This window comes from Podarcis gaigeae (assembly GCF_964106915.1).
Source record: "Podarcis gaigeae genome assembly, chromosome: 8".
Lineage (NCBI taxonomy): Eukaryota > Metazoa > Chordata > Lepidosauria > Squamata > Lacertidae > Podarcis > Podarcis gaigeae.
The window spans coordinates 39,928,071-39,950,643 of record NC_139684.1 but is presented as its reverse complement, the minus strand read 5'-3'; the positions used below and the strand labels follow the sequence as shown (position 1 = coordinate 39,950,643).

Here is a 22,573-nt window from a genome sequence, read left to right as displayed (position 1 = left end):
CGTTTTGCCGCTCTTGATGCTTCAAGAATTCAGGAAGCCGAAGTGCAGCGAGTGCCAAGCCAGAGCTGTACGACTGCCAAGACCCGGCTTGTTTGCTCGTCTCGCTGGAGCCAGTAACTGACCTTATTAGCTTAGAGGGCAGCTGCCTTATTAATGCACATCTGGTGGAGGGGAGGCTGCATAGTCCTTATATTGTCTTCCTGCTTGCTCCTAACTTTGCGTTACCTTGCAGGAATGCTGGAGGGGGCCGTGGGGGGGGGGGTGATGGAGAGAGAGCACCAAGAGGGGGGGGGGAGAGAGACTTGGAGGGCTGGAGTTTGTGTGGTGTGTGTGTGTGCGTGTGCGTGTGTGTGTCTGCTGGTGGTTTTGCTGGGGTTCCCTCTGTGATCTTGTAACATATATGCATTGTAGCAATATGGTCCACTTAATGTGTTACTGCAACAAGCTTCCAGTCCTCCTCCCCTTGCCCCTAAGGTTGCCAACTCCCCCCCCCCCCCCCCCGGCACAGCTCCTGTGACTTTTAACAGCTGTGTGTGAGTAGCAAAAACATCCAAGTGATAAGAAGCTTGCCATTGGCCATAAAATCTTTACCACCTCAGTCTCTGGTTCTTAAACAGCTATTAAAGCTGCATGAGTCTCACCCATGAGCACAAGCATTGGTGAGAAGATGGCAATCCTTAAGCTGGCCCTCTTTACTGAAGGAAAGGGAGTGTGTCAGGAGAAGCAGCTATACTAGCTGTGGCCTGTAGCAGACCACGGCCACCAGAATATGCTGCTCTGAGCCATAAATAGCAATGCCAAGGAACTGTTGTCAGCGTAGAAATGTTGTAGAAACAATAACAATTTATTTCATAAAATTTATATGCTGCTTGATTGTTAAAATAATAAAAAACTCAAAGTGGTTTACAAAAGGAATAAAGCAATGAAATTATCAGTAAAAGAGAAGTTAAAAACAATTTAAAACCTTCAAAAAATAATTAAAATAATCAGTCAGCTAAAAAAAACCAAAACCAGATAAAAGCACATGCCAACATTCTGCATGTCTGGACAGACTTGCCTAAAGAAAAATGTTTCTAGCAGGTGCCAAGAAGAGAGTACTGTGAAGGCACTTGCTAAAAAGCAGGGAGATCCAAAGTGTGTATGCTGCCACACTAAAGGATGTATTTCTTACAAATGCAGAATGCGTATGATGTTGTACCTGTAACGGTGCGATCATGTGGGCATATATGGGGTAAGGCAATCTCGCAGGTAAACTGGCCCCAAGCTGTTAAGGGATAGTAATTTTACACACACACACACACACACACACACACACACACACACCTGGTTCTCCCTGGTCCTAGCTCAACTCTCTAACCACAAACTAGCTCATAATAATAATAATAATAATAATAATAATAATAATAATATAATAGAGGCTGATCTGGAAAGTATTATTGCAAGGGTTTCCAGGGCCTAGCTTTGTGCCTGTCACTTGAGAAAAGACTTGAGATTATAGGCACCAAGTCATCTGTGGAGGCTGAGCAAGAGTAGTTTGCTTGAGGTTAAGAAGACTGGAAGAGCCCTGATGGATCAGACCAGAGTCCCATCTAGTGTAGCATCCTGTTCTCAGAGTGGCCCATCCGTTTCCGCACTAGGAAGCTCATAAGCAGGACCTGAGTGCAACAGTAACACTCCCAACTTGTGATTCCCATCAACTGGCATTCGGAGGCATACTACCTCTGACACTGGAGGGAGAACATAGCCCTTGGGGTTAGTGACCATTGGTTGATAGCTTTGCCTTTGTCAGGAGTCAGCAACCCTTTTCAACCATTGGTCGGTTCACCGTCCCTCAGACTATGTGGTGGGCTGGACTATATTTTTTTTGGGGGGGGGGAATGAATGAATTCCTATGCCCCACAAATATCCCAGAGATGCATTTTAAATAAAAGCACACATTCTACTCATGTAAAAACACGCTGATTCCCGGACCATCCATGGGCTGGATTGAGAAGGCAATTGGGCCGTATCCGGCCCATGGGCCTTAGGTTGCCTACCCCTGGCCTTTGTGATGTTGACTAAACTCATTTTAAAGCCATCTAAGTTGGTGGCCATTAATCCATCTTCCCTTAGTGAATTCCATCATTTAACCATGTGCTGTGTGAAGAAGTCTCTCTGCCTGCCTTCCATGAATCTTCCAACTTTCACCTTTATGGAATATCCCTTGGGATTCTAGTATTACCTTGCCATTCAGATTTCTTGACGATCATATAGGTAAACAACAAATCTGACTGTGAGTGGAGGAGAGACTAGGCTGTACTTTTTGCTTTGATCCTGAACAGGCTTCCACAACCTGGTACCCTCCAAATGTTGTAGGACTCCAACTCCCAAAATCCTTGTCCACTGCCCACATCAATTGGGGTTGATGGGAGTGGGAGTCAATCAACACTTAGAGGATGTGGAGCAGGAAGAAGGCTGTCTTGGCCAGCTCAATTTTCTACCTGGGCAGTTCATCTGGATTGATTGTTAGGAAAACATAATGAATATGAGCAAAGGTGAGTTTTGAGAGGCCCTTTTTTCCATGCAGGAAGGAGAAAAGATAGACATTAGAATTATATGCATGTCAGCCATGTTCTCCATAACCTCCCAAAATTTGTTGTCTCCTGAAAGTGGGAGAAAAAAACAACGTCAGTGTGAGTTGTGGGTGGGTGGGGGAGCAAGGAGAAAGATGGAATATCTTAGCATGTTTTCCTTTCCTTTCTTCATCCTGGGCGCTCCGCCTGCCCTTTGTTGTGGCTGAGCGTAGCCAAGAGCCTTGGGAAGCGCAGGAATGTGAGCAATCTTTCTCCCAGGAGTTGACTGCTCCCTGTCAGCAAGAGCCAGAGAGCAGCTGGCTCCGATTTCAACAGAATTCCATTCTCCTCTTCTCCCTACACCCTCCATCATACTCAGAGCCCCTCTGCCCAGCTTGTCCAGTGTAATGGTTTAAAGTTGCTAAGGTGATTTATCTTAAAGATTTCTGGAGTCGCAGGTCAAGGAGAAATAGCAAAAGATGGCTCCCACAACCACCTTACTTCCCATCTTTAAAAGGGGAATGTTTTCTTGTTTCTTTTCCTTTTTAAAATAAATAAATAAAGGGAGGTCTTTATATTCTGTGTGGATGCCAGTTTTGGCTCTGATATTCCCTCCCCCCTCAACTGTAAATAATATACACTTTGAGTTTTCTAGAACTTAACAGGTTCCTTAAAACAATGCCCACATGCATGATGACAAAGACTAGAAATGGGAGATAGGGGACCTTATGCAGGTCACAGAATTAGGTTATGTTGTTGCAGACTTTCATTGTTGTTTTTAATTGCAGCATGCACAGAGCCCTAATTCTGCCTTTATTTCACCTGTGATGGTTGTACTGTTTGCTCCTTGGGGCATAGCTTTGCCCTTTCTCTCCCGAGTCCCATTCCAACCACTGACTATTTTTGAGCTGGTCAGGCCTGGCATGACCCACATTTGTCTGAGTGTTTGTTTTGACCTTGCCTTTCTCACTCATTTTTTTGCCTTTCTCTTTTTGGCAGTGACATTATTAAGCAGGTCTGTACCTGGACTAGAGCAGCCACTGCCTGCTTATCCTCAGCAACAGATCCCATGGAGGACTGGCCTGTTTGTGTGTGTGCGCGCAATACAGGCTGGTACCCAAGAGGAGTGTCTGTGTGTCTCCTCTTTCATTTTGAACCATGTGGAAGCTGCATACACAATATACTTTTAAAGCACACAACAGCCCTAAAGAATCCTGGGAACTGTAGTGTACCCACACAGAGCTATGATGCCCAGCGCCCCTTAATAAACTACAGTTCTCAGAATTCTTTGGGACTGGGAAATGTGCTTTAAATGGATGGTGTCTCTGCAGCCTGACTTGACTAACAGTTCCTGTGATGCAAGGCATAAAAGGAGGAGGAGGAGGAAGATGGGGGCGGCTTCCTCTTGGCCCCTCCCACTCACAGCAAGGAGTGGGGGTGGTGCTTTTATTGAGCAGTAAGTAATTACCAGCCTCTAGGGTCGCCTTGTTGATTGTCACTCTTGATTTCAAGGCACTTTGTCTCCTGTAAGAGAGGGAACACTCATTTGCAGCATCTTCTGGACAACCCCTATAGGATGGCCTGAACAGTTTACAGCAAGGATAACCAGTGGCAGGGGTCGGCAAGGTTTGCCGGCCATGGGCTGGATCACTCCCACAGAGATAATTTGTGGGCCGGACTGGTGCAGTGTGACACTGGAAATCGCATCTGCTCATGTCCACGGCGCCAGAAATTGTTTCTGTGCATGCCCAGACACCAAAAATCACGCCTGTACAGAAGCAATTTTGGGCGTCTGGACATGCGCAGACACAATGTTTGGTATCTGTGCATGCGCAGAAGCAATTTCCAGCGCCGCTCGGTGAGTCCCCGCACTGTGCCACGCCAGTTTAGCGCAGCACGCTGGGGACTCGCTGAGTGGGCAGTTTGGTTGGGGGGGCGGCTCGTGGGCCAGTAAAACAGCCTTCATGGGCCGCATCCGGCCCCTAGGCTGCACGTTGGCGACCCCTGGCCAATGGAGTACCCTCCAGTTGTTGGACTACAGCCCACATCATCCCTGAGCATTGGGCATCCTAGCTGGGGCGGATGGGAGCTGGAGTTCAACAACATCTGAGGGCACCATGTTGGCTACCTCTGCCTTATAGAGAGTTTACCTTCTCTCTCTCTCTCTCTCTCTCTCTCTCTCTCTCTCTCTCTCTCTAAAAACCACTGCCTCCTGTAGCCATTGTTCAAGGCAGCTATCAGGTTTTTAAAAAAGTTTTCAAAGCAACAAACAAAATCAGTTACTTTTTTAAAACAAAGCCACCCTTGTATCCATAATATTGTGGCTCTTGAGAGAATCCAGAGCATTCTCAAATTGGAAGGGGACCTTCAAAGTAATCTAGTCCTGCTACCTCCGCCTCACAGGACACACTGAACTAGCATTCCTCTTAGATCCAGTCTCTCTGCCAGATGTCTATATATCTGCTTCTAAAAACAGCTGGATGATTAAATTCTACAGCTTCATGGAGGGGAAGTAGGGGCTTGGCCCCGGAAGCTTTGATCGATGCCAGGAATCTGCCTTGGAATGTGTGAAGCCATTATGAAGAAGAAAGTGCTTCAACTGACATTTATGCAGAGTAGATCCATTGAAATGAATGAAACTACAACAGTCTTCTTCATTCACTTTAATGGATCTACCCTGAGTAGGACTAAAATGGGATAAAATTTAGTCTGAGTACACATTCAAAGCACACTCCCCCCATCCAAGAATATGGGAAACTAGTTTGTTATATATGCTGGGAAGTGTAGCTAGTAGCTGTATGAGGGGCATACTACAGTTCCCAGGCCCCTAGTGAGGGGAAGATATGTAAATGTAAACTTATATGTGGCTTAAAAGTAAAGGTAAAGGGACCCCTGTCCATTAGGTCCAGTCGCAGACGACTCTAGGGTTGCGGCGCTCATCTCTCTTTATTGGCCGAGGGAGCTGGAATACAGTTTCTGGGTCATGTGGCCAGCATGACTAAGCCGCTTCTGGCGAACTAGAGCAGCGCACGGAAATGCTGTTTACCTTCCCGCCAGAGTGGTACCTATTTATCTACTTGAACTTTGATGTGCTTTTGAACTGCTAGGTTGGCAGGAGCTGGGACAGAGCAACAGGAGCTCACCCCGTCGCGGGGATTCAAACCGCCGACCTTCTGATCGGTTTAATATAATTAGATACATAGTGCATACTGAAAAAGACACAGGGGCTGTGCACACACCATACGTACATTTAAAGTACCCCTCCAAAGAGTCCTGGGAACTATAGTTTGTTAAGAGTATTGTGAATTGTTGCTGTGTGAGAGGCAGACTACAGTTTCCTGGATTCGGTGGGTGGGTTCTTTAAATGCATGCATTGTGCATACAGCTCCAGTAGCTTTTTGAGCGTGCACTGTGTATCTACCCCTCATTAGTAAGAGAGGGTCCTAATGGATGGATCAGGTAACTGGTGAAGGGGAAATAACTTCTCTGCCTTAGAACCTGGAGAGGTGTAGAGCCAGGCTGGTGTGTTTTAAGGCAGCTTCCTTTGTGACTGTGATTGCTGGGCCCCACAAACCTTGGAACAGAAGCTTCTAGATTGGAAGTTGCAATTTAAAGACAGCCCTGGGCCACATCTTCACTTTCCAGAAATTCATTACTGTGCCCAAGTGCTCATATACATTTCATAGACCAGCAGCTTTTGTGTGTGTGTGTGTGTTTACTACATTATAATTAGCGCTGTTTTGCCTGGCAAATGAACTTCCTCAGCTGATTAATTATATGAGTTTTAGTCGATTACTCAGTTAATGAATTGGTTTTCAGTGTGAACCCTAAGCATGTTTACATCCTGGTCCTTGAGCTCAGTGGGGCTTGCTCCTTAGTAAGTGTACCTAGGTAAAAGGTAAAGGGACCCCTGACTGTTAAGTCCAGTCATGGATGACTCTGGGGTTGTGGCGCTCATCTCGCTTTATTGGCTGAGGGAGCCAGCATACGGCATACAGGTCATGTGGCCAGCATGACTGAGCCACTTCTGGCGAACCAGAGCAGCGCACAGAAATGCTGTTTACCTTCCCGCCGGAGCGGTACCTATTTATCTGCTTGCACTTTGACGTGCTTTAGAACTGCTAGGTTGGCAGGAGCTGGGACCAAGCAATGGGTGCTCACTCTGTCGCAGGGATTCGAACCTCCAACCTTCTGATCGGCAAGCCCAAGGCTCAGTGGTTTAGACCACAGTGCCACCCACGTCCCTAGTATACCTAGGAGTGCAGCTTAAATTGGCATGTGAAAAAAGTACACAGTTCTATTTGGGGGCGGGGGAGGGCTACATAAGCACATGTAGGCATGTGCTACAAAAGGCAGCATCTCAGAAGAGGCATCCCTTCTATCTGTGTGAGAGAATGTGGAATTCACCCTTTTAAGATGGTACTTTCCATATACATTTTATGAGAGAGAGGGTGGGATGGGGGAGCCTGCTCCAGCAGTCTCTCCTTAGGTGCATATCTCCAGTTTCTCTCTGTATAGTTTCTCCCATATCAAACATCCCATTCTTTAAGATCAGCAGATCAGGCTCTCTTGCTGGTCTCCCCTATACAGGATTAAGTCCATGGTATGAGGGGCCAGGGAAGGGCCTTTTCAGGGATGGCTCCCTGCATGTGCAACTCACTCTGTAGCATTTAGCAGAGGAGAAACCTGATTGCTGCTACTAGTAACTGCCATTTAATTTTTTTGTTAATTTGTGTTTGTAAAAGATTGTTTTTTATATGGATTTTAGGTATTCTTTTCTTGTTTTGGTTGTAAACTGCTCTGTGGCCTGTCTGAAGGGTGGGATATAAATAATCTAAATCATTCAATCCCTGTGATAATCTCTGCTCCTCCAACTCTGATACCCTCAGCCAACTGAAGGTTTCTTGATCCCATATATGTAATTTCTGCTCCCTGTGTATGCAACTCCCTCCCATAGCATGGATGGAGCCACCTATCTCTTCCAGGGACTGATGGAAGTTGTAGTCCAAACCATCTGAAGGGCACTCAGTTGGGGAAGGCTTCCCTGGAGTGGTCCTCCTCAACACTATTCAAAGGCAGCTTAGGAAAAAAATGTTTGTGTGTCTGCAGAGGTGGCGCTAAGAGATGATGTTGTTAGAGAGAGAGCCCCATCTCAGCCAGTGGTTCTTCCCCCATCAATACTCATGGGGCTGCTTACAGTTGCCTAGATAGAGAGAGTCTATCTCTGGGAGAACAGAGGCAAAGGCCATTGTGTCAATGATTATGCAAGTATGTTTTGTTTGCCTGTCTTTTATGGTCACCTCCAGCATGTAGTCTGTCAAGGAGTAGAAACAAGAGCATTTGCCTAAAACTGTGTGCCCCTCATCCCCCAGCCTTAGTGTCACAGTTTTTGCTTCTTCTCTGCTCCTGGTTCCTGATTTCTTTGGTGACCTTGTTCTCACAAAGAATGAGGGTCAATTTGTGACAGAGCTGTTGACAAGATTTTCCTTCATGCAAACTGAAACAAACATCATGCACCAAGCAAACTAGAATGTCAGGAAGAACTCTTCTTTTTGACATGCTAGCTTTCTTTATATATGTGTATGTGTGTGTTGGGGGGTATTTTTTGTTTATTTTAGCATTCAACTATGGAAGGCCCCACTGGTAGTCTGAAGTGGTACCATCCGAGAACAGGTGTAGCACTCCATTCTCTGTTTGTGAGAGTTAGGCCTGTGAGATGAGATTTTAGCACCAGGATAGGAAATTGTGTCCATGCTCTGAGACATTTAGTCACAAGGTTTCCCCCCTCTCCTTATAATGGCTTTGGAGTGGAGAGGGCTATGCCCCATCTTTGCTGAGTACCGGTATATTGCTACCAACATATTATACTGTCATTTTTATTGTTCTTATGCAAGTGGGACATGTAAGAAAGTATTGTGTTGTATCCCCAGACTCTCAAACGAGTGCTCCTGACCTTCCTTGGCTATATGATATAACCTCAGAGGGCTTCCAGACCAGAATAAATGCATTTATAGCTACGGTATATAGTAGTGGGCAGAGAGAGGGCTTGCCTGGCGAGCAGGAAAGAGGAAGAGTCACCTGTGATCTCACAGGTACTTGTCAGACCATTTTAAGAGGTTTTTAAATTCCCTCCCCATTTGATTTACAAATGTCAGAAAAGCTAACACAAAAAGTTCAATTTACACAGAGGGATATTAAGAAAAGACACTTTTTATCCAGTGTGGTGCAGTGGTTAGAGTGTCAGACTAGGTTTGAGAGACCAGGATTCAAACTTGCACTCAGCTGTAAAGTTCATCAGGTGAACTTGGACCAGTCATTATCTCTCGCTCTAACTTCCCTCGCAGGGTTGTGGGGATAAAATAGGGAGGGGGGAAACCATGGCACCGCCTTGAACTCCTTGGAGGAAAGGTGGGATATAAATGTAATTTTTGTCTGGGTTGACTTTATTAAATATATAAAAGAGAGGGAAGAGGCTCAGGACCTGTGAGTTTATGGTGCTAATGTAAGCAAAAAGACCATGCTAGAGCATTGACCAGTATCTTGGGAGCTCTATGCTGCATGCTATGGAATTTGTGAAGGAAGGGAGAGAGAGAGGGAGAGAGAGAGAGAGAGAGCATGCTGGCTTTCAGTTGAGAACCAAAAGTTCATTATGTTTTTGTGTTATTTCAGTGTTTCTTTCCCTTTCTTGTTATTATGCCTTTCTGTGCATATGGACTGAGAAACAGTGCTTTGTGTTTCTCTTACAAATGCCATCTGCCAAGTGTTGGCCTATTGGTGTGAGTGGGTGTTTTGAAAGACAAACGTTATGTAACCTATGGCAAGTCTGGTATATGTGTGTGCAGGGTTCTAACTGGGTTGGGACAGACAGAGCATATGAATGTAAGAAGAGCCTGCTGGGTCAGGCTAAGGGCCCATCTAGTCCAGCATCCTGTTTCAGAATAGCCAACCAGAGGGCTATGGGATCCCCAAAGCAAGACCTAAGCACAACAGCTCTCTCCCCACTTGTAATTCAAAGCAACAGTGGAGGTGGAACATATGCATCATGGCTAGTAGCCATTGGCAGCCTTATTCCTATTAATTTGTTTACCTTTCTTTTAAAGCCATCCAAGTTGATGACCATCCTTACTTCTAGCACAGGCTTCCTCAAACTCGGCCCTCCAGATGTTTTTGGCCTACAACTCCCATGATCCCTAGCTAGCAGGACCAGTGGTCAGGAATGATGGGAATTGTAGTCTCAAAACATCTGGAGGGTCAAGTTTGAGGAAGCCTGTTCTAGCAGGTGCAAATTCCATAGTTTAACCATAGGCTGTGTGACGAAGTATTTTTCTTTTGCCTGCCCTGAATCTTCCAACACTGAACTCTAGTGTTATCAGAGAGAGAGGGGGACAGAGACACAGATTTGCTTCTGGAGTTCTAAGTCTTGGGGTTCTAAGTCTTACTTTCTGTGGATGGCAGTTTCATGCAAGTCCTGCTTTCTATGCATAGCAATCTTCATGTAAAGTTTTCCTGCTGGGTTGAGGGGCGGGGGGGGGGGTAGGACTTTGAAAGCTTGCAGAATTGTGGAATCTTAAATTTGATTAACCTTTTAATGCTAATCTGATTTGGTTGGCCCTCTGGCAGAATAAAGCCTAAACTGCACAGGAAGAGGTCAAACTGTCACAGCTGATTCGCAAACTTCAGGGAAGGGCTGTAGCTCAGTGCTAGAGCACCTGCTTTGCATGAACAAGGTCTCAGGTTCAGTCCCTGGAATCTCCAGGTAGGGCTGGGAGAGAATGCTGCCTGAAACTCGAGGGAGATGGTACCAGGCAGTGAAGACAACACTAAGCTAGGTGGACCAATGGTCTGACTTCTTATAATGCCTATGTTCCTTTGCTTACTATGACGATTGTTTCCGTACCCACTGATCACACTGCTTGGGGCTTATGTGAGTTGTAGTGCAAGTTAAACAAGCTGAAATCTCCATGGAGTTAGCCGTATTAGACTGCTACTAGTGTTGTGGCACCTAAAAGGCAAAACAGATTTACTGGGGCCAAAGCTTTTGTGGATTGGAGCTGATTTCATTAGAAGAACTGTCTATGCTAAGCTGACAAGTGTATGTGTGTTTATAGGAAAATAAATCAGAAGCAGTACGGCCAAAAGTCCATGGAAAGTAGAAGAGGCTGTCTGTAATTCTTCTGTGCTAGCCTCAAGTGCAAATCAGATAAGCACAGGCACCATTCACTGTGGGAGTCACTGCTTAGAAAACATTTTGCCCCTTTAGGAACATGGGAAGCTGCCTTATACCGGGTCAGTATTGTTAGCTCTGACCGGCAGTGGCTTTCCAGGGTGCTTTTTGCAACTCCTGTTCCTTCTAACTGGAGACTCCAAGGATTGTACCTGAGACCTTCTGTGTGCAAAGCTTTGAAGATATAATCAAGTGGTGTGTAATTTTTATAAAATAAGTAAAATAAATAAATAAAAGCAAGTACTCTCCTTATGTGGTAGAGAAAACCTTGGCTTCAGCTGATTAAAAGCATAGCAGACAAACACGTCTATCCCTCTGGAATGTTGCTGTGAGAGATCAGGGTGCTAATCTTGTATACATTTGGGCTTTGCATAGAAATGTCACAAGCTGTGCCCCTTCCAAGTTCATGGTTAGTATTTAGCCCCACAGCTAATACATTTCTCTCTACATTTCCCCACTGTTAACTGCTTTTATTTCATTTCTCTCTTTTCATGCATCTGCTGCACGAAAGCCTCTGTCTCAATCAGTCTGTTAGTCTTTAACTTGGAACTTGTAAGGCAAACCATTAAAAACACTTACATGCTGCTGTAGTAGCCAGAGCCTAACACTAGAGGGCACCGGAATTCTACTGTGGCATCCAGTTCTTCACACCAAGTTTGCAGATTGTCCTCCTGCTACACTGTTTACTCCTCCCCTTCCTTTCCCCAGCTTAATAATAATAATAATAATAATAATAATAATAATAATACGTTTTGTTCCTACCACTAAGATCCCCCTTCACACATGCACACATTTGGATGGAAAAGTAGCCTTCCATCAGAGTGGAGGAATGCCAGGGAGAAACTGCATGCAGACAGCTCTATTTCAATCTCTTACAAGGGGCAAGCTTCACTTCCCTCTGCTGTTCTCCCTCCCACCTTTCCTCTTTCCTTATATGTTCCTGGGCCAAAACCTTGGGCTTTTATGGCTCACCAGAGACATTATTAGCAGATGTTTCGGCCGTGATGTATATTGCCCCACTGCCTAATTGCCCTGAGCATTTCTTCATCCATTTCCAGCTGCCTGCAAGAGACAGGATCTGAAAGCAGCTCATGGAAGGCAGCAAATCTCCCCGCTGGGCTCCCCTCCCCCTCCCCCTCCTCCCCCTCTTTTCTGTACGACTCTGCTTCCCTGCTGGGAGAGCCTAGATGGAGCCGCACAAGGAGAGCTAATGGGTCTCCTGCCAAAGGGTGGCAGCTCCAAATTAGATTCACCTTTTAATGCCAGAGTAATCCGATTTGGAGGGCTCTCTGGCAGAATGCAGGCTCAATTGTACCTGGTAGAAAGATGGGCAGACAGCTCTTATTATGTATCCCTAGTGGGGAGGGTAAAGAAGAAGAGGCTATAACTTTTAAGAACTGTCTCCGCCATCCCCTTTCCTCCAAAGAAAGCAACACAGGAAATAAAAAGCTTTTTTGTTTTGTTGAGGGGGGAGACAGAGAGGGTAGAGAAAGGCTTGGGTAGGCAATCAGCTGGGATTAAATTTGCAGCACCTTTCAACATCCGCTTGATGTGCAGAAATTAGCAAGTAGTAATGCTTATCTCTATGTTGTGAAAGGGTTGCTTCAGCTGGTTTTTGCCCATCAAACCATTGTTAAAATCATAAGGGCATGCCTGGTCTGTCTGCCCTGCCCCCTTCAAAATAATATTTTTAAACATAAGAAGAGCCTGGCTACATCAGGCTCATGACCCATCACCTTGTTCAGCATTCTGGGGCTCATCCACACTTTTGCTTGTCCTGTGCCTAGAAAGCAGGGGTGGTTTTGCCTTAACCTTGCCATATTCCCCTGGAAAACCCACTCTTTAGCGCCAAATCAAAACGAACGACAGTCCATGGAAAACTTGATTGCTGTTTGTTTCAGTTCAGCACTCAACTGTGGGTTTTCTTGGGGGAAAGCTGTGGGGAAGCAGAAGTGTGGATAAGCAGTGGCCAACCAGATTTTTTTCTGGGAATCCCACAAGCAGGACCTAAGTGCAACTGCGCTCTCCTCATTTGCGATTTCCAAAAACTGGCATTCAGAACTATGCTACCACTGACTGTGGAGGTGGAACTAACTATCAGACTAGTAGCAGTTGATGGCGCTATCATCCATGATTTTGTCTAATCATCTTTCAAAGCTTATCCAAGTTGATGGCCATCACTGCCCCATGTGGGAACAAATTCCAAAGTTTAATTAAGCATTGTGTGAAGAATGATTCCTTTTGTCTGTCTCAAATCTTCCAATATTCAGCTTCACTGGATGAGCCCTTTAGTTTCTAGTAATGTGATAAACTTTTCTCTCTCCACTCTCTCCACACCATGCATGATCTTATCTGCCTCTATCACATCCTCCTTTTCTCACCTTTTGCCTAGACTAAAAAGCATCACATGTTGCTCTAGGTGTGTTGCTGTAGTTCCTTGAATATTGGTGTTGCCCCTTTCTGCACCTTTTCCACCTCAGCAATATGATTTTGGCATGCCATGTCTTTTTAATGCCATGGTTCTTGCCCAAGACCTACCTTAGCATGTAACAGTGCCTCTATGGCCCATTCTTCATTAGTACTCAAAAATACTTCTGTCACTTTGGCTGGGATTAATTGCATGAAATGTATTTGGGTGTGGCACTGTCAGGATTGGGAGGTGGGGTGCTCCAAGGAGGAGATGGATCCCCCCTCTCTCTCTTCATCTCTCTCTCTCTCTCTCTCCTTGAGCAGCTGCTCCTTAATAAGCTGTTAACGATGATACAGTAAGTGGAAGCTGGCAGTCCTGTGGGAGCTGCCATGATTTATGTAATTGGTCTCTGAGGAGACATGAGGATCTAATATTTACATGCCAGTATTAGTCCCCCGGGAGCCCTGTCTGAGCTGCCAAGGCAGGGTATGCCTCAACCCACCTCCTTCAATCTGGGCCAATCATTCATAGAAAGAGCAACTCAAGGAGACTGGCTGTAGGGGGAAAGGAGCTTTTTGCTTAGCTCTCCCCAGTTCTGGCTGGGGAGGGCTCTGAAGCATTCTTGTGCTTCAGACTGCCTGTGCCTCTGAGGGTGCCGTTTCGCGCACTGCTGGTTTTGCACATCAGTACAAAATTAGAAGCACTGAGAGCTGGAGTCCTGGCTGTGCAAACAGCATGTGCTCTCTGCTGCTGTCCTGCCATTGCCTTTCTCTGTAGTCTGGGATGGTTCTGGGTCCCCTCAGGCTGGATCTGCCAGCAAACAAACCGAGGAGGCCGGATGCCATATTTACATGTGTTTCATCAGATGATCTATGAATGCTCAGTGCTTCAGAATTTGGTCCTTTCAGCTTAGTTTTCAATTCATTTTGGAGTATATACCCCCACCCTGCTTTTCATTCTAGCACATAATTATCCTCCTCATTCTAAGTTCAAAGCACTACATCATTATTTCCAGGAGGGAGAACACACACACACCATTCCTCGAACCACTGTGGAGTGTGATGTGGAACTCTTTCAGTACGAATGACAGTGGGCGATGGTTGCAGTAGTGTTCCCATGGTGGCCTCTTGAGGACAGGTCTGCACTGGCAAGCAGCCGTGGAGGGGGGTGGGTTGCTGAGAGGAGAAGTGTTTCCCAGACCCCTCTTCCTCACATACAGGGAAAACTCAGAAGACAGCGAGCAACAGATGGGCTGGGGCTGGTGCGTTGTTGCTGACAGGTGTGAGAAGGACACCAAGCACACACAGCTGGGGCCTTTGGCTTGTTTTACCTGCCTGTTTTGCCGAAGGCCAAGACAGCTGCCTTTGGGAGACAAGCAGGTGATTGCCTTGGAAACCAGACCTGTGGGTGGGTGTTTCTGTGCAGTCCTGGGTACCGCAAGGTCTCCAAGCAACAGCTGTGTGAGACTGAGGAGGTCAGCAGAGAGGCAAAATAGGGGCAAACAGAGAAGCCCACAGGAACGTTTCCACCCCTCCCTATAGCAGATTTTCTAGGGCTTGGCCTATGTTCCATATGGAGGGAGAGGGATTAAAGGGACTTAACCCATATGGCAAGATTAGTGATACAAAGAAACTGGCTTCCCTGGACCAAACAGCAAAAAAGAAGAATGATGCCAGACCCAGCTTAAATTGACTCAGGGGTCAGCCCTATATCCTTTTCCCAGTGCCATGCCTGTAAACTGGAACATATGAAGAGAGTGCCTCTAGACATGTGCAGAATGTTTTTTTTCTTTTTTGTGGCTTAACCATAGATTGTTCCTCCTCCCATATCTGAGGTTTATTGACAGAGGCTCCCAGTTATGCTGGAGCCCCAGCAATTAACCATTTGGTATCATTAAATTGACCTTGGAAGGAATTGTAATGCCTATCTCCTCCACTTGGGGGTGTAAAGGGAAGTAAGAGTTCCCAAGTAGAAAATAAAGACATTGGTTTCCAATGTTTTTCTCGCCACAGACCACTTGAAAATTACTTGGGGTCTTGGTGGACCACTTAATAATTTCTGTTTGTTGTTGCAATTGTAATTCCATAAAATTAAAATTGTAATACATAAAATACAATAAATGAAGCAATAAAACAATTAAAAATCAATGTGGATATTGCCGGCTCCAGTCTTCAGCCACAAATCCACAGACACACCAAGGATCACCTGAATGAAACTTGCAGACCGCTAGTGGTCCACCAGACCCTAGTGTCCCTATTTTACAGGGACATCCCTTATTTTGAGAAGCTGTCCCGGTTTCTGATTTGAACCTGGAATGTCTCACCTTTCCTTAGGATGTCCCTATTTTCATTGGAGAAATGTTGGAGAGTATGGTCCATGGACCACAGTTTGGGAACCCCTGAAATAAGACTATTAGCTCACATTGATTGCTTCCTGAGGCTGTTTCAGAAGCCCATTGGGGGCTCAAAAATAACCTATCAGACATTGGAGTCTTCCTGTGACACATGGAGCACCCACTCCCCCAGCACAATACTCTAGCACCTGCTTTGCTTGCAGAAGAAATCTGCTGCCAGGATCTCCAGCAGGAAAAGCTACTCCTGCTGGAGGGGACGGAAAGGGGTTTCCCCTCTTCCTGGCTTCCTGGCAGAGAGCAGCACAGGCACCCTATTCAGCCCTGAGGAGGCATGTTCCTCCTGTCCAGGCAACTTTTCCTGCTTCTCAGATTTTCTCCCCCTGGGGTATGGGTGGGTGCCAATACAGCTCCTTGCCCAAGGGCACAAGGGACCCCAGGTATGTCTCTGCTTTGGGTTGTTACTCTGAGCCAGCAGCTCCTGTCTTCATTAGCAAAAAGTGCCAGGTCCTTTCATCTCAGGTGAGAAAGGCCAGAGCAAAGAGGTGTGTCTTCAGCACTTGTATAGTGAAGTTTCCAAAAGCCATGCTGTGGGGAGAGAATGCCACAATTTGGGAGCTGTCACAGAGGGAGCTGTCTCTTGACCCACCTCCACCCCAAGCTTCTGAGGGTTGTGGAACTACCAAGAGGGCCCCTCTCTGCTTATCTTAACTCCTGAGAGATTCTGCAGCTTTACGAACCTCCGTAGGCAATTTAGTAATTTTTGAGGGCTTATTTGCAAGCTTATTTAAAGGCCAGGTGCATCTACTCTGCTAGCTCCAACTTGGAGATTTTAACTTCTGCATACTCTATTCGGGAGAGGGAGATGAACTTTCAGAATGGCTGGCAATTCTCCTGGCAGCTCAGCTCACAAGAGCAATGTTTTAGCAAGTCAAAACATACAAAGGAAAAAATAGGGCAGTGATTTTTTTTTTGATTTTTTTTTAAAAATTGCCCCAGGGACAAGCCAGGAAACAGGTGCCGCCTCTGGTAAACAGAGACAGTTGGCACTTACATTTCAGAGGCTGAAGCGAGTTCAGAGGTTGTTATCCCAAGACACATTGAAGCCCCCAGAGTTATCCCAGGCAGAGAGAGGACGCTTTAAGAAAAAGGTAACAGAAGAGGTTTACAAACACTTTTGGCCAGACTTCCGTCACCCCCCCCCAACTCCTGTGCCTTTAACAACTACCTGTCAAGCAGAAACAAAGCAGGTAAAGCTCTGTGGGAGGAAATCTTCCTTTTTGCTGCTCTCCACAAACTTCCTGTCTCTGGGTTTCATGTTTGGGAGAGGTGAGGGTGAATGTGTGGGGCAATGCTAGGGATGCCTCAGCCCTTCCTATTAATTCCAGCCTGGCAGAGAAGCCCAGCTGGTTTCCCCAAACTCTCCATGTACTGAGGCAAGGGCTCCTCCAGACTGGTGTCTCCCACCAGCCAACAAGCACAGCCAGGGAATTTTAGTTCAGTGACATCTGAAGAACCAACGGTTTCCCACACCTGACCTAAGGGCTGCCACTTTTCTCAAGCTGGGTTAGTTATTCTGTTGCAGTTGCAGACTTCTAGTTCCTCTCTTGGCTGTATGTGTGGGAAGGGCTGTTATCCCTGTCTAACCAGAACCTGGGCTCTTACGTAGAGAGAGAGATGTTGTGGAGGCACAGTGAACTGTATTCTCGAGCTGCAGCTACCAGGCAGGCATCTGGGCAGTGTGGAGGTGGTGTTGCCTCATGTTCTTTGAAGAAGTCTTGTGTGTACCCAGTGGCTGATGCTGAACTTCAGAACTAGTTTGGGAAAGTGCTTGTGATGCTCATGAGGGCTGTTACCCTATGAAAGAGATCACAGTCAATTAATAAGAACCTCACACAGTTGACCAAATCTTTTATAAGTTGGGATATGACTAAAACTGCAATTGGGAAGGAAAAAATGCAGGCTTTGTTTTTAGGTAACATCACTGAATGTCGTAGTGTGAACATTCAGAAGAGGCATTCCTCTCTGGTCTGACTGTAAAGGCAAGGAAGGGATGCCTCTTTGAAAGTGGTGCATGTCATTTTTAGGGTTTTTGTTTTAAATACAGTGGTACTTCGGGTTACAAACACTTCGGGTTACAGACTCCGCTAATCCGGAAGTAGTACCTTGGGTTAAGAACTTTACCTCAGGATGAGAACAGAATTCACGTGCCAGCGGCGCGGTGGCAGTGGGAGGCCCCATTAGCTAAATTGGTACCTCAGATTAAGAACAGTTTCAGGTTAAGAATGGACCTCCGGAATGAATTAAGCTCTTAACCATAGGTACCACTGCAAAAACTTATAATAACCTTTTTAGAAAGCAACAACAACAAATGTTAACTGGGAATGATTTAATGGTCATTGAAAATGGTTTTCAGCTGTGGGGACCACAGGCTGAACAAGAGTCAGCAGTGTGATGCAGTGGCAAATGAGGCTCATGCAATCCTAGGTATAAATTGTACATGAATGGCTCTGTCCAGTTTTGACTCGGGCCGCACTGACATGTGGCCCTCAGAAAATTGTCATGGAGGGTGTGTGAACATTGGACTGAAAAACATTCCCTGCGCCCCGGTCTAAATAAATGCACCAGTGCTCTTCTGACACGTCCTCTCTGGGCAACTCAGCTCCTTTAGGGGAAGAGACCCAAACAAGGTCTGAGCTTGGCAGCTGAACAAGGGCCAGGGAGTAAATGGCTTCATAAAAGTAGCAGCCAGTCTGAGCTGGAGCAAAGCTTGGATCTGCTGCCTTATTACCCTCGGCACAGCCTGCTAGGGTTCTTGGAATGGCATCTGCTTTCTGCTTGGCTCCAGGTCCGCCAGAGACCCTCTCTCACTGGCAGGAAGAGCCTGTCACAGAGGTGTTGTGGGCAGGTCCCCATGGGGCTGTGCCAGGAAGAAATGCTTCTTCTCATATTCTTTGGTTTGCGGAGGCTCTTTCCCTTCCAGCGCCTGACTGGTTGCTGCCTTGTTCAAGGAAGGGGTCTGCCCTCAATATGCTGTGTAATTTACTAGGGATTTCTGATCAAGAGCACAGCATAGATAGTAGAAAAATCTAGCCAGCTGTTCTTCTGCCAGTTTTGAACTCATGACAGGAGAGTTAATGTTTGAGCATGCAACAGAGAAAGGGGTCAGTGGAAAGGGGAATTAGTTGTCCTGGGAAATGACCAGTGAGCAAAGCTGGGGTCCATATAGACTTGTGTGAGAAGATGGTGCAGGGTATTTTTTATGACCTGGCTGTGGGTGTTACACACCATGATACTCTCCCTGCACCCCACATTGTTTCCAGTCACCTTAGATAAATTGATGGCGGATAAAGCTATTGGCTACTGGCCACAATGGCTATGTTTAAGAACATAGTTTCTGCTCGTAGACTTTCCAAAGGCATCTCATTGACCACTGTGAGAATGGACTAAATGGACCCCCAATGGCCTGATCCAGCTTCAGGGCTTTTCTTGTGCTGTTATATTATTTATGTTCCTGTGTTTGAGCCCTTCTTGTACCCTAAGCTCCATGCAGATGGATGTAATATATTAAAACAAAATGAAATACATAAAAGTGAGAAGACATCCTAAGTTTTTTTCAGATGTGTTTTGTGCTATCAGAGGATCTTGAAAGTTTCCTTTTTTTAGTCTTGCTAGTTGTACAGAAATGTCTCTTGCCTTGTACATCTTTATCTACCATGGAAGAAGTGGGTGGCCGGTGGGGTGGGGGGGAGAGACCCTAGACTTTCCCCCTCTGTCCCCTTCCCTGCATTCTGCCCTTCCTGATTGCCGAGGCCCTTTTGGGAACGATGTCTCAGTTGGGGTCACGCCATGCTCGACTCTCCGACCTTTGCCCTCACAGCCAGTTGGAAGGGCAGCCCTATCACTCCCCGCCCCCGCCTGCCGCTGCCTTCCACCTTTGTTTATCCAGACTCCATCAAGCCAGCTGCCCCTCACATTCCATTGTTGCCATAGGAACCCTTTGGCATGTCAACAGAGCGGCTGCCTTTGCAAAGGGGGTTGTCTGTGTCCACTGGCCTTTCTTTTCTCAATGGGGGAAAATGACCTCTGAGGCTTGGATCCTGGGCTGGGGTATGCAGCAGAGAAGCAAGCTAAGCAAAGCACTCTTTACAGAGGGATCATGGAAGGCCTAGGCACACCAGGAATAATCTGTGAAGGCTCGTTTCTGTGGTGCATGCACTTCCCGTATGCACCATGACCTGGATGGCAAAAACCACCTCTGTGCGGCAAGGGGTCCTAAAGGGTCAATGATCTTGCATTTAGTCAGAAGCTTGATGAAAGCACTTTGAAGTTCCTTCCAGCAAGGAAAGGGGGGCTCTTGTCGGGATCCCTGGATGAATCCTAAGTACTTCAGTTGTAGGTTGCAAGTTCTCTCTAGCCTCATAGACTCAGGATAGATGATTTGCTCAGATTTCTATCTTGAGGGCATGGCACAAGGTTACACACCAAGCCTAAAGCTCTTATGATAGAGGATAAAACGCAGCACAGTAGCAATTGGATTGATAGTTGCCTCTTTAAATAAGCCAGGAGAAGATATTTGAATGCTTCTAGAAGAAAGTCTACTTTTAAGAAGGTGTTCCATAACTGTGGATCAGGGGCACTCAGTGCACCAAGTGCATTCACACACAACAATTTGCCATTGACTGACTTCAGCAAGAGTCAACTTGAATGTATGAAACAGCCATCACAGATCAAAGACCCTAGATAGGCTTTTAATTCTGCTTTTCATTCTCTCAGATGCAATATTTTTCAATGGGAGGCAGTTTATATCACTTGTAAGTCCATGATGTGATGTGACATGTATCCGTCCTTGGATCTGCAATTTTTGTCATATGCAGAGATATAGGCAAGCAGTTGTTGTTTTGGCTGCTGGCGCTATATCCTTTTACTCTTGCAACCAGCTTTCGCAACCACACCACCCCATTTCAGATTTGGGAGTTAGGGTTCTCAAACCAGAGGAATGACCCCCAGGCAGGTCTCAGCCCTCTCTATGGAGAAACTAGCAAGGGCTGTCTCTGACCAAACAGGCTCTCACCCTGCAGCCACAGATATTGCATGACTAATGGATGCCCCCCCCCCATCCCCGGCTGGCTTCCAGTCATTGCAGACGCTCTCTAATCCCTGTTTTTGCTGCTTCTGCCTCCTTAAAAAAATGTTCAGGGATGGGAGGAACAGCTGCTTCTATACCCCCAGCTCAGTAAACAGAGCCTCCGTGTTGACCTAACAGCCATCTTGACATGCAGAGAAATCGCCTACATTTCCATGGAGCCTTTTCTCCTCTCTCTCTTGAACTCTTGCGCTCAGCATCTGCTCTGTGACTCACCCCGGCTGTCATTGGCTGCTCAGGAGACAATTAACACACACACACACACACACACACAGAGAGAGAGAGAGAGAGAGAGAGAGAGAGAGAGAAAGGTAGCCCCCCTTCCCTGTGCCAGCGCTGGGACAGAGATTAATGGGCGCATTTGTTTGGTGTGAGGACAATGCACAGGCTAGGGCTTGGAGCGAGGGCTGGTTGGAGCGTGTTTGCCCCCCCTCCCCAGCCCCCTTCATTGCCACTGCCTTTGTGTGCATCTATCTGACTCAAAGTGTAGAAGGGACTTGAATAGACCGAGGCAGGACAAACACTCTTTGCATTTCAAAAGGGGTGGTGGTGGAGAGAGTGTGTTTTGTGTGCATTTTTCTTTTCTGCCTGCCTGGGTCCTGCTCAGGTTCCTCCTGGCATCTGCTTGCTTGCACTACAGAGGCCTGGACCCAGGTGTTGAGTGTAAGGTTCTGCTAGAGTCAGGGCAAGAAGTGAGTGAGAGAGAAGCTTTTCCGTGTAGGAATTTTGTCAAAGTCTGTTGCAGGGTTAGTGATGGAGGGTGGCTGTGAAACGGGTTGGTGAACCACGGGGGGGGGGGGTAGGCATGGAAGTGGCCCTATGTGGTCTCTCTATGTGGCCCTTGGGATGCTACCCAAACCATGCCCCCCACTCACTGGCCCTGGTCTTCACTCTTCCTAAGTTCCTTCATGTGTCCTTGAACTCTGGTAAAGAACCACATACACCACCTTGAGCTCCTTGGATGTTAGATATAAGTCTAATTATATTAATAAATAATGCCTCTTATTTGCATTGTGTGTGGATAGAGATGATGTGCACGTGCCTCTGGCTTGCTGTTTGTAGGTTACTGTAAAAAGGGAAGAGTCACACCTGTAGGTCCACCTCTGGCGCCATCCATCATTGGCATGCAGCCCCCAGAAAGATGCCCACCAGGGAATACTGAAAAAGAAACAGTTCCCATCTCCCATTTTAAACATTGATGGTGTCATAAGGTGATGTGCACTGTCTTAAACGAAAGCTCGTGTCAGGGAAGGGTGCGGTTGGAAAGTCTTCTTAGAAAGTCTTTGAGCTATACAGACTGTGCCGAGTCGATTCGGACCCTGAAGAAATGGCCCACACATAGACTGTGTGGAAAGGCTTTGCTCATGTGTTCCATCCCTGCATAACATAAAATGGAAAGAGCAAAGATTTGTCTGCTTTACAGTTTGGGGCACTCTGTGGCACCTCTTCTTGATGGCTCCAAGTCCCTATTTTGAAAAAATAAGTAAAAATCCTGCATCTGCTTGATTAGCTCAACTGACATGCTAGCCTATCCAGGTTTTGGAGTTTGCTCAGGCTTTAGTTTTCTTCCTGGGGTAAAGGAGTAAGGGGTGTAGAGAGACATGTTTATGTCCTATGTGGGATCTACTAGGTACCTAGCCTGCATCTTCTTAGCCGCTTGAACCATAGACCATGGGGTGTTCTTGCAGCTTCTCAAATGTGCAGAAGTGTGTTTGTAAGATAAGCCTATTGGTGGCTACTGATTCTGATGGTTTTGTTCTACCTCCCCTGTCGGAGGTACTATGCCTCTGAATACCAGTTGCTGGATACCTCAGGAGAAGAGAGTACTACACACACCTTGCCTGTGTCCCAGCAGGTGTCAGTATAGTGTGAGGATGGAAATATGAATCCG

General features: G+C 46.4%; 1 protein-coding gene and 1 long non-coding RNA gene across 7 annotated transcripts in view; one reads left to right on the top strand and one right to left on the bottom strand.

Annotated features, from left to right (window-relative positions):
- The window catches only part of GSE1 (Gse1 coiled-coil protein), a 443,607-nt gene that overhangs the window by 109,846 nt on the left and 311,188 nt on the right, over positions 1-22,573 (top strand). The gene's annotated exons all lie outside the window — the stretch shown is intronic.
- LOC310850995 lies at positions 16,527-21,629 on the bottom strand. Of its 2 annotated transcripts, none has more exons than XR_014567527.1 (2): positions 20,832-21,629; positions 16,527-17,393 (listed from the first exon to the last, which is right to left on the bottom strand). It is a non-coding gene; the product is annotated as an uncharacterized lncRNA (long non-coding RNA). The 2 variants fall into 2 exon arrangements; XR_014567528.1 differs by lacking the exon at positions 20,832-21,629 and adding an exon at positions 19,233-19,470.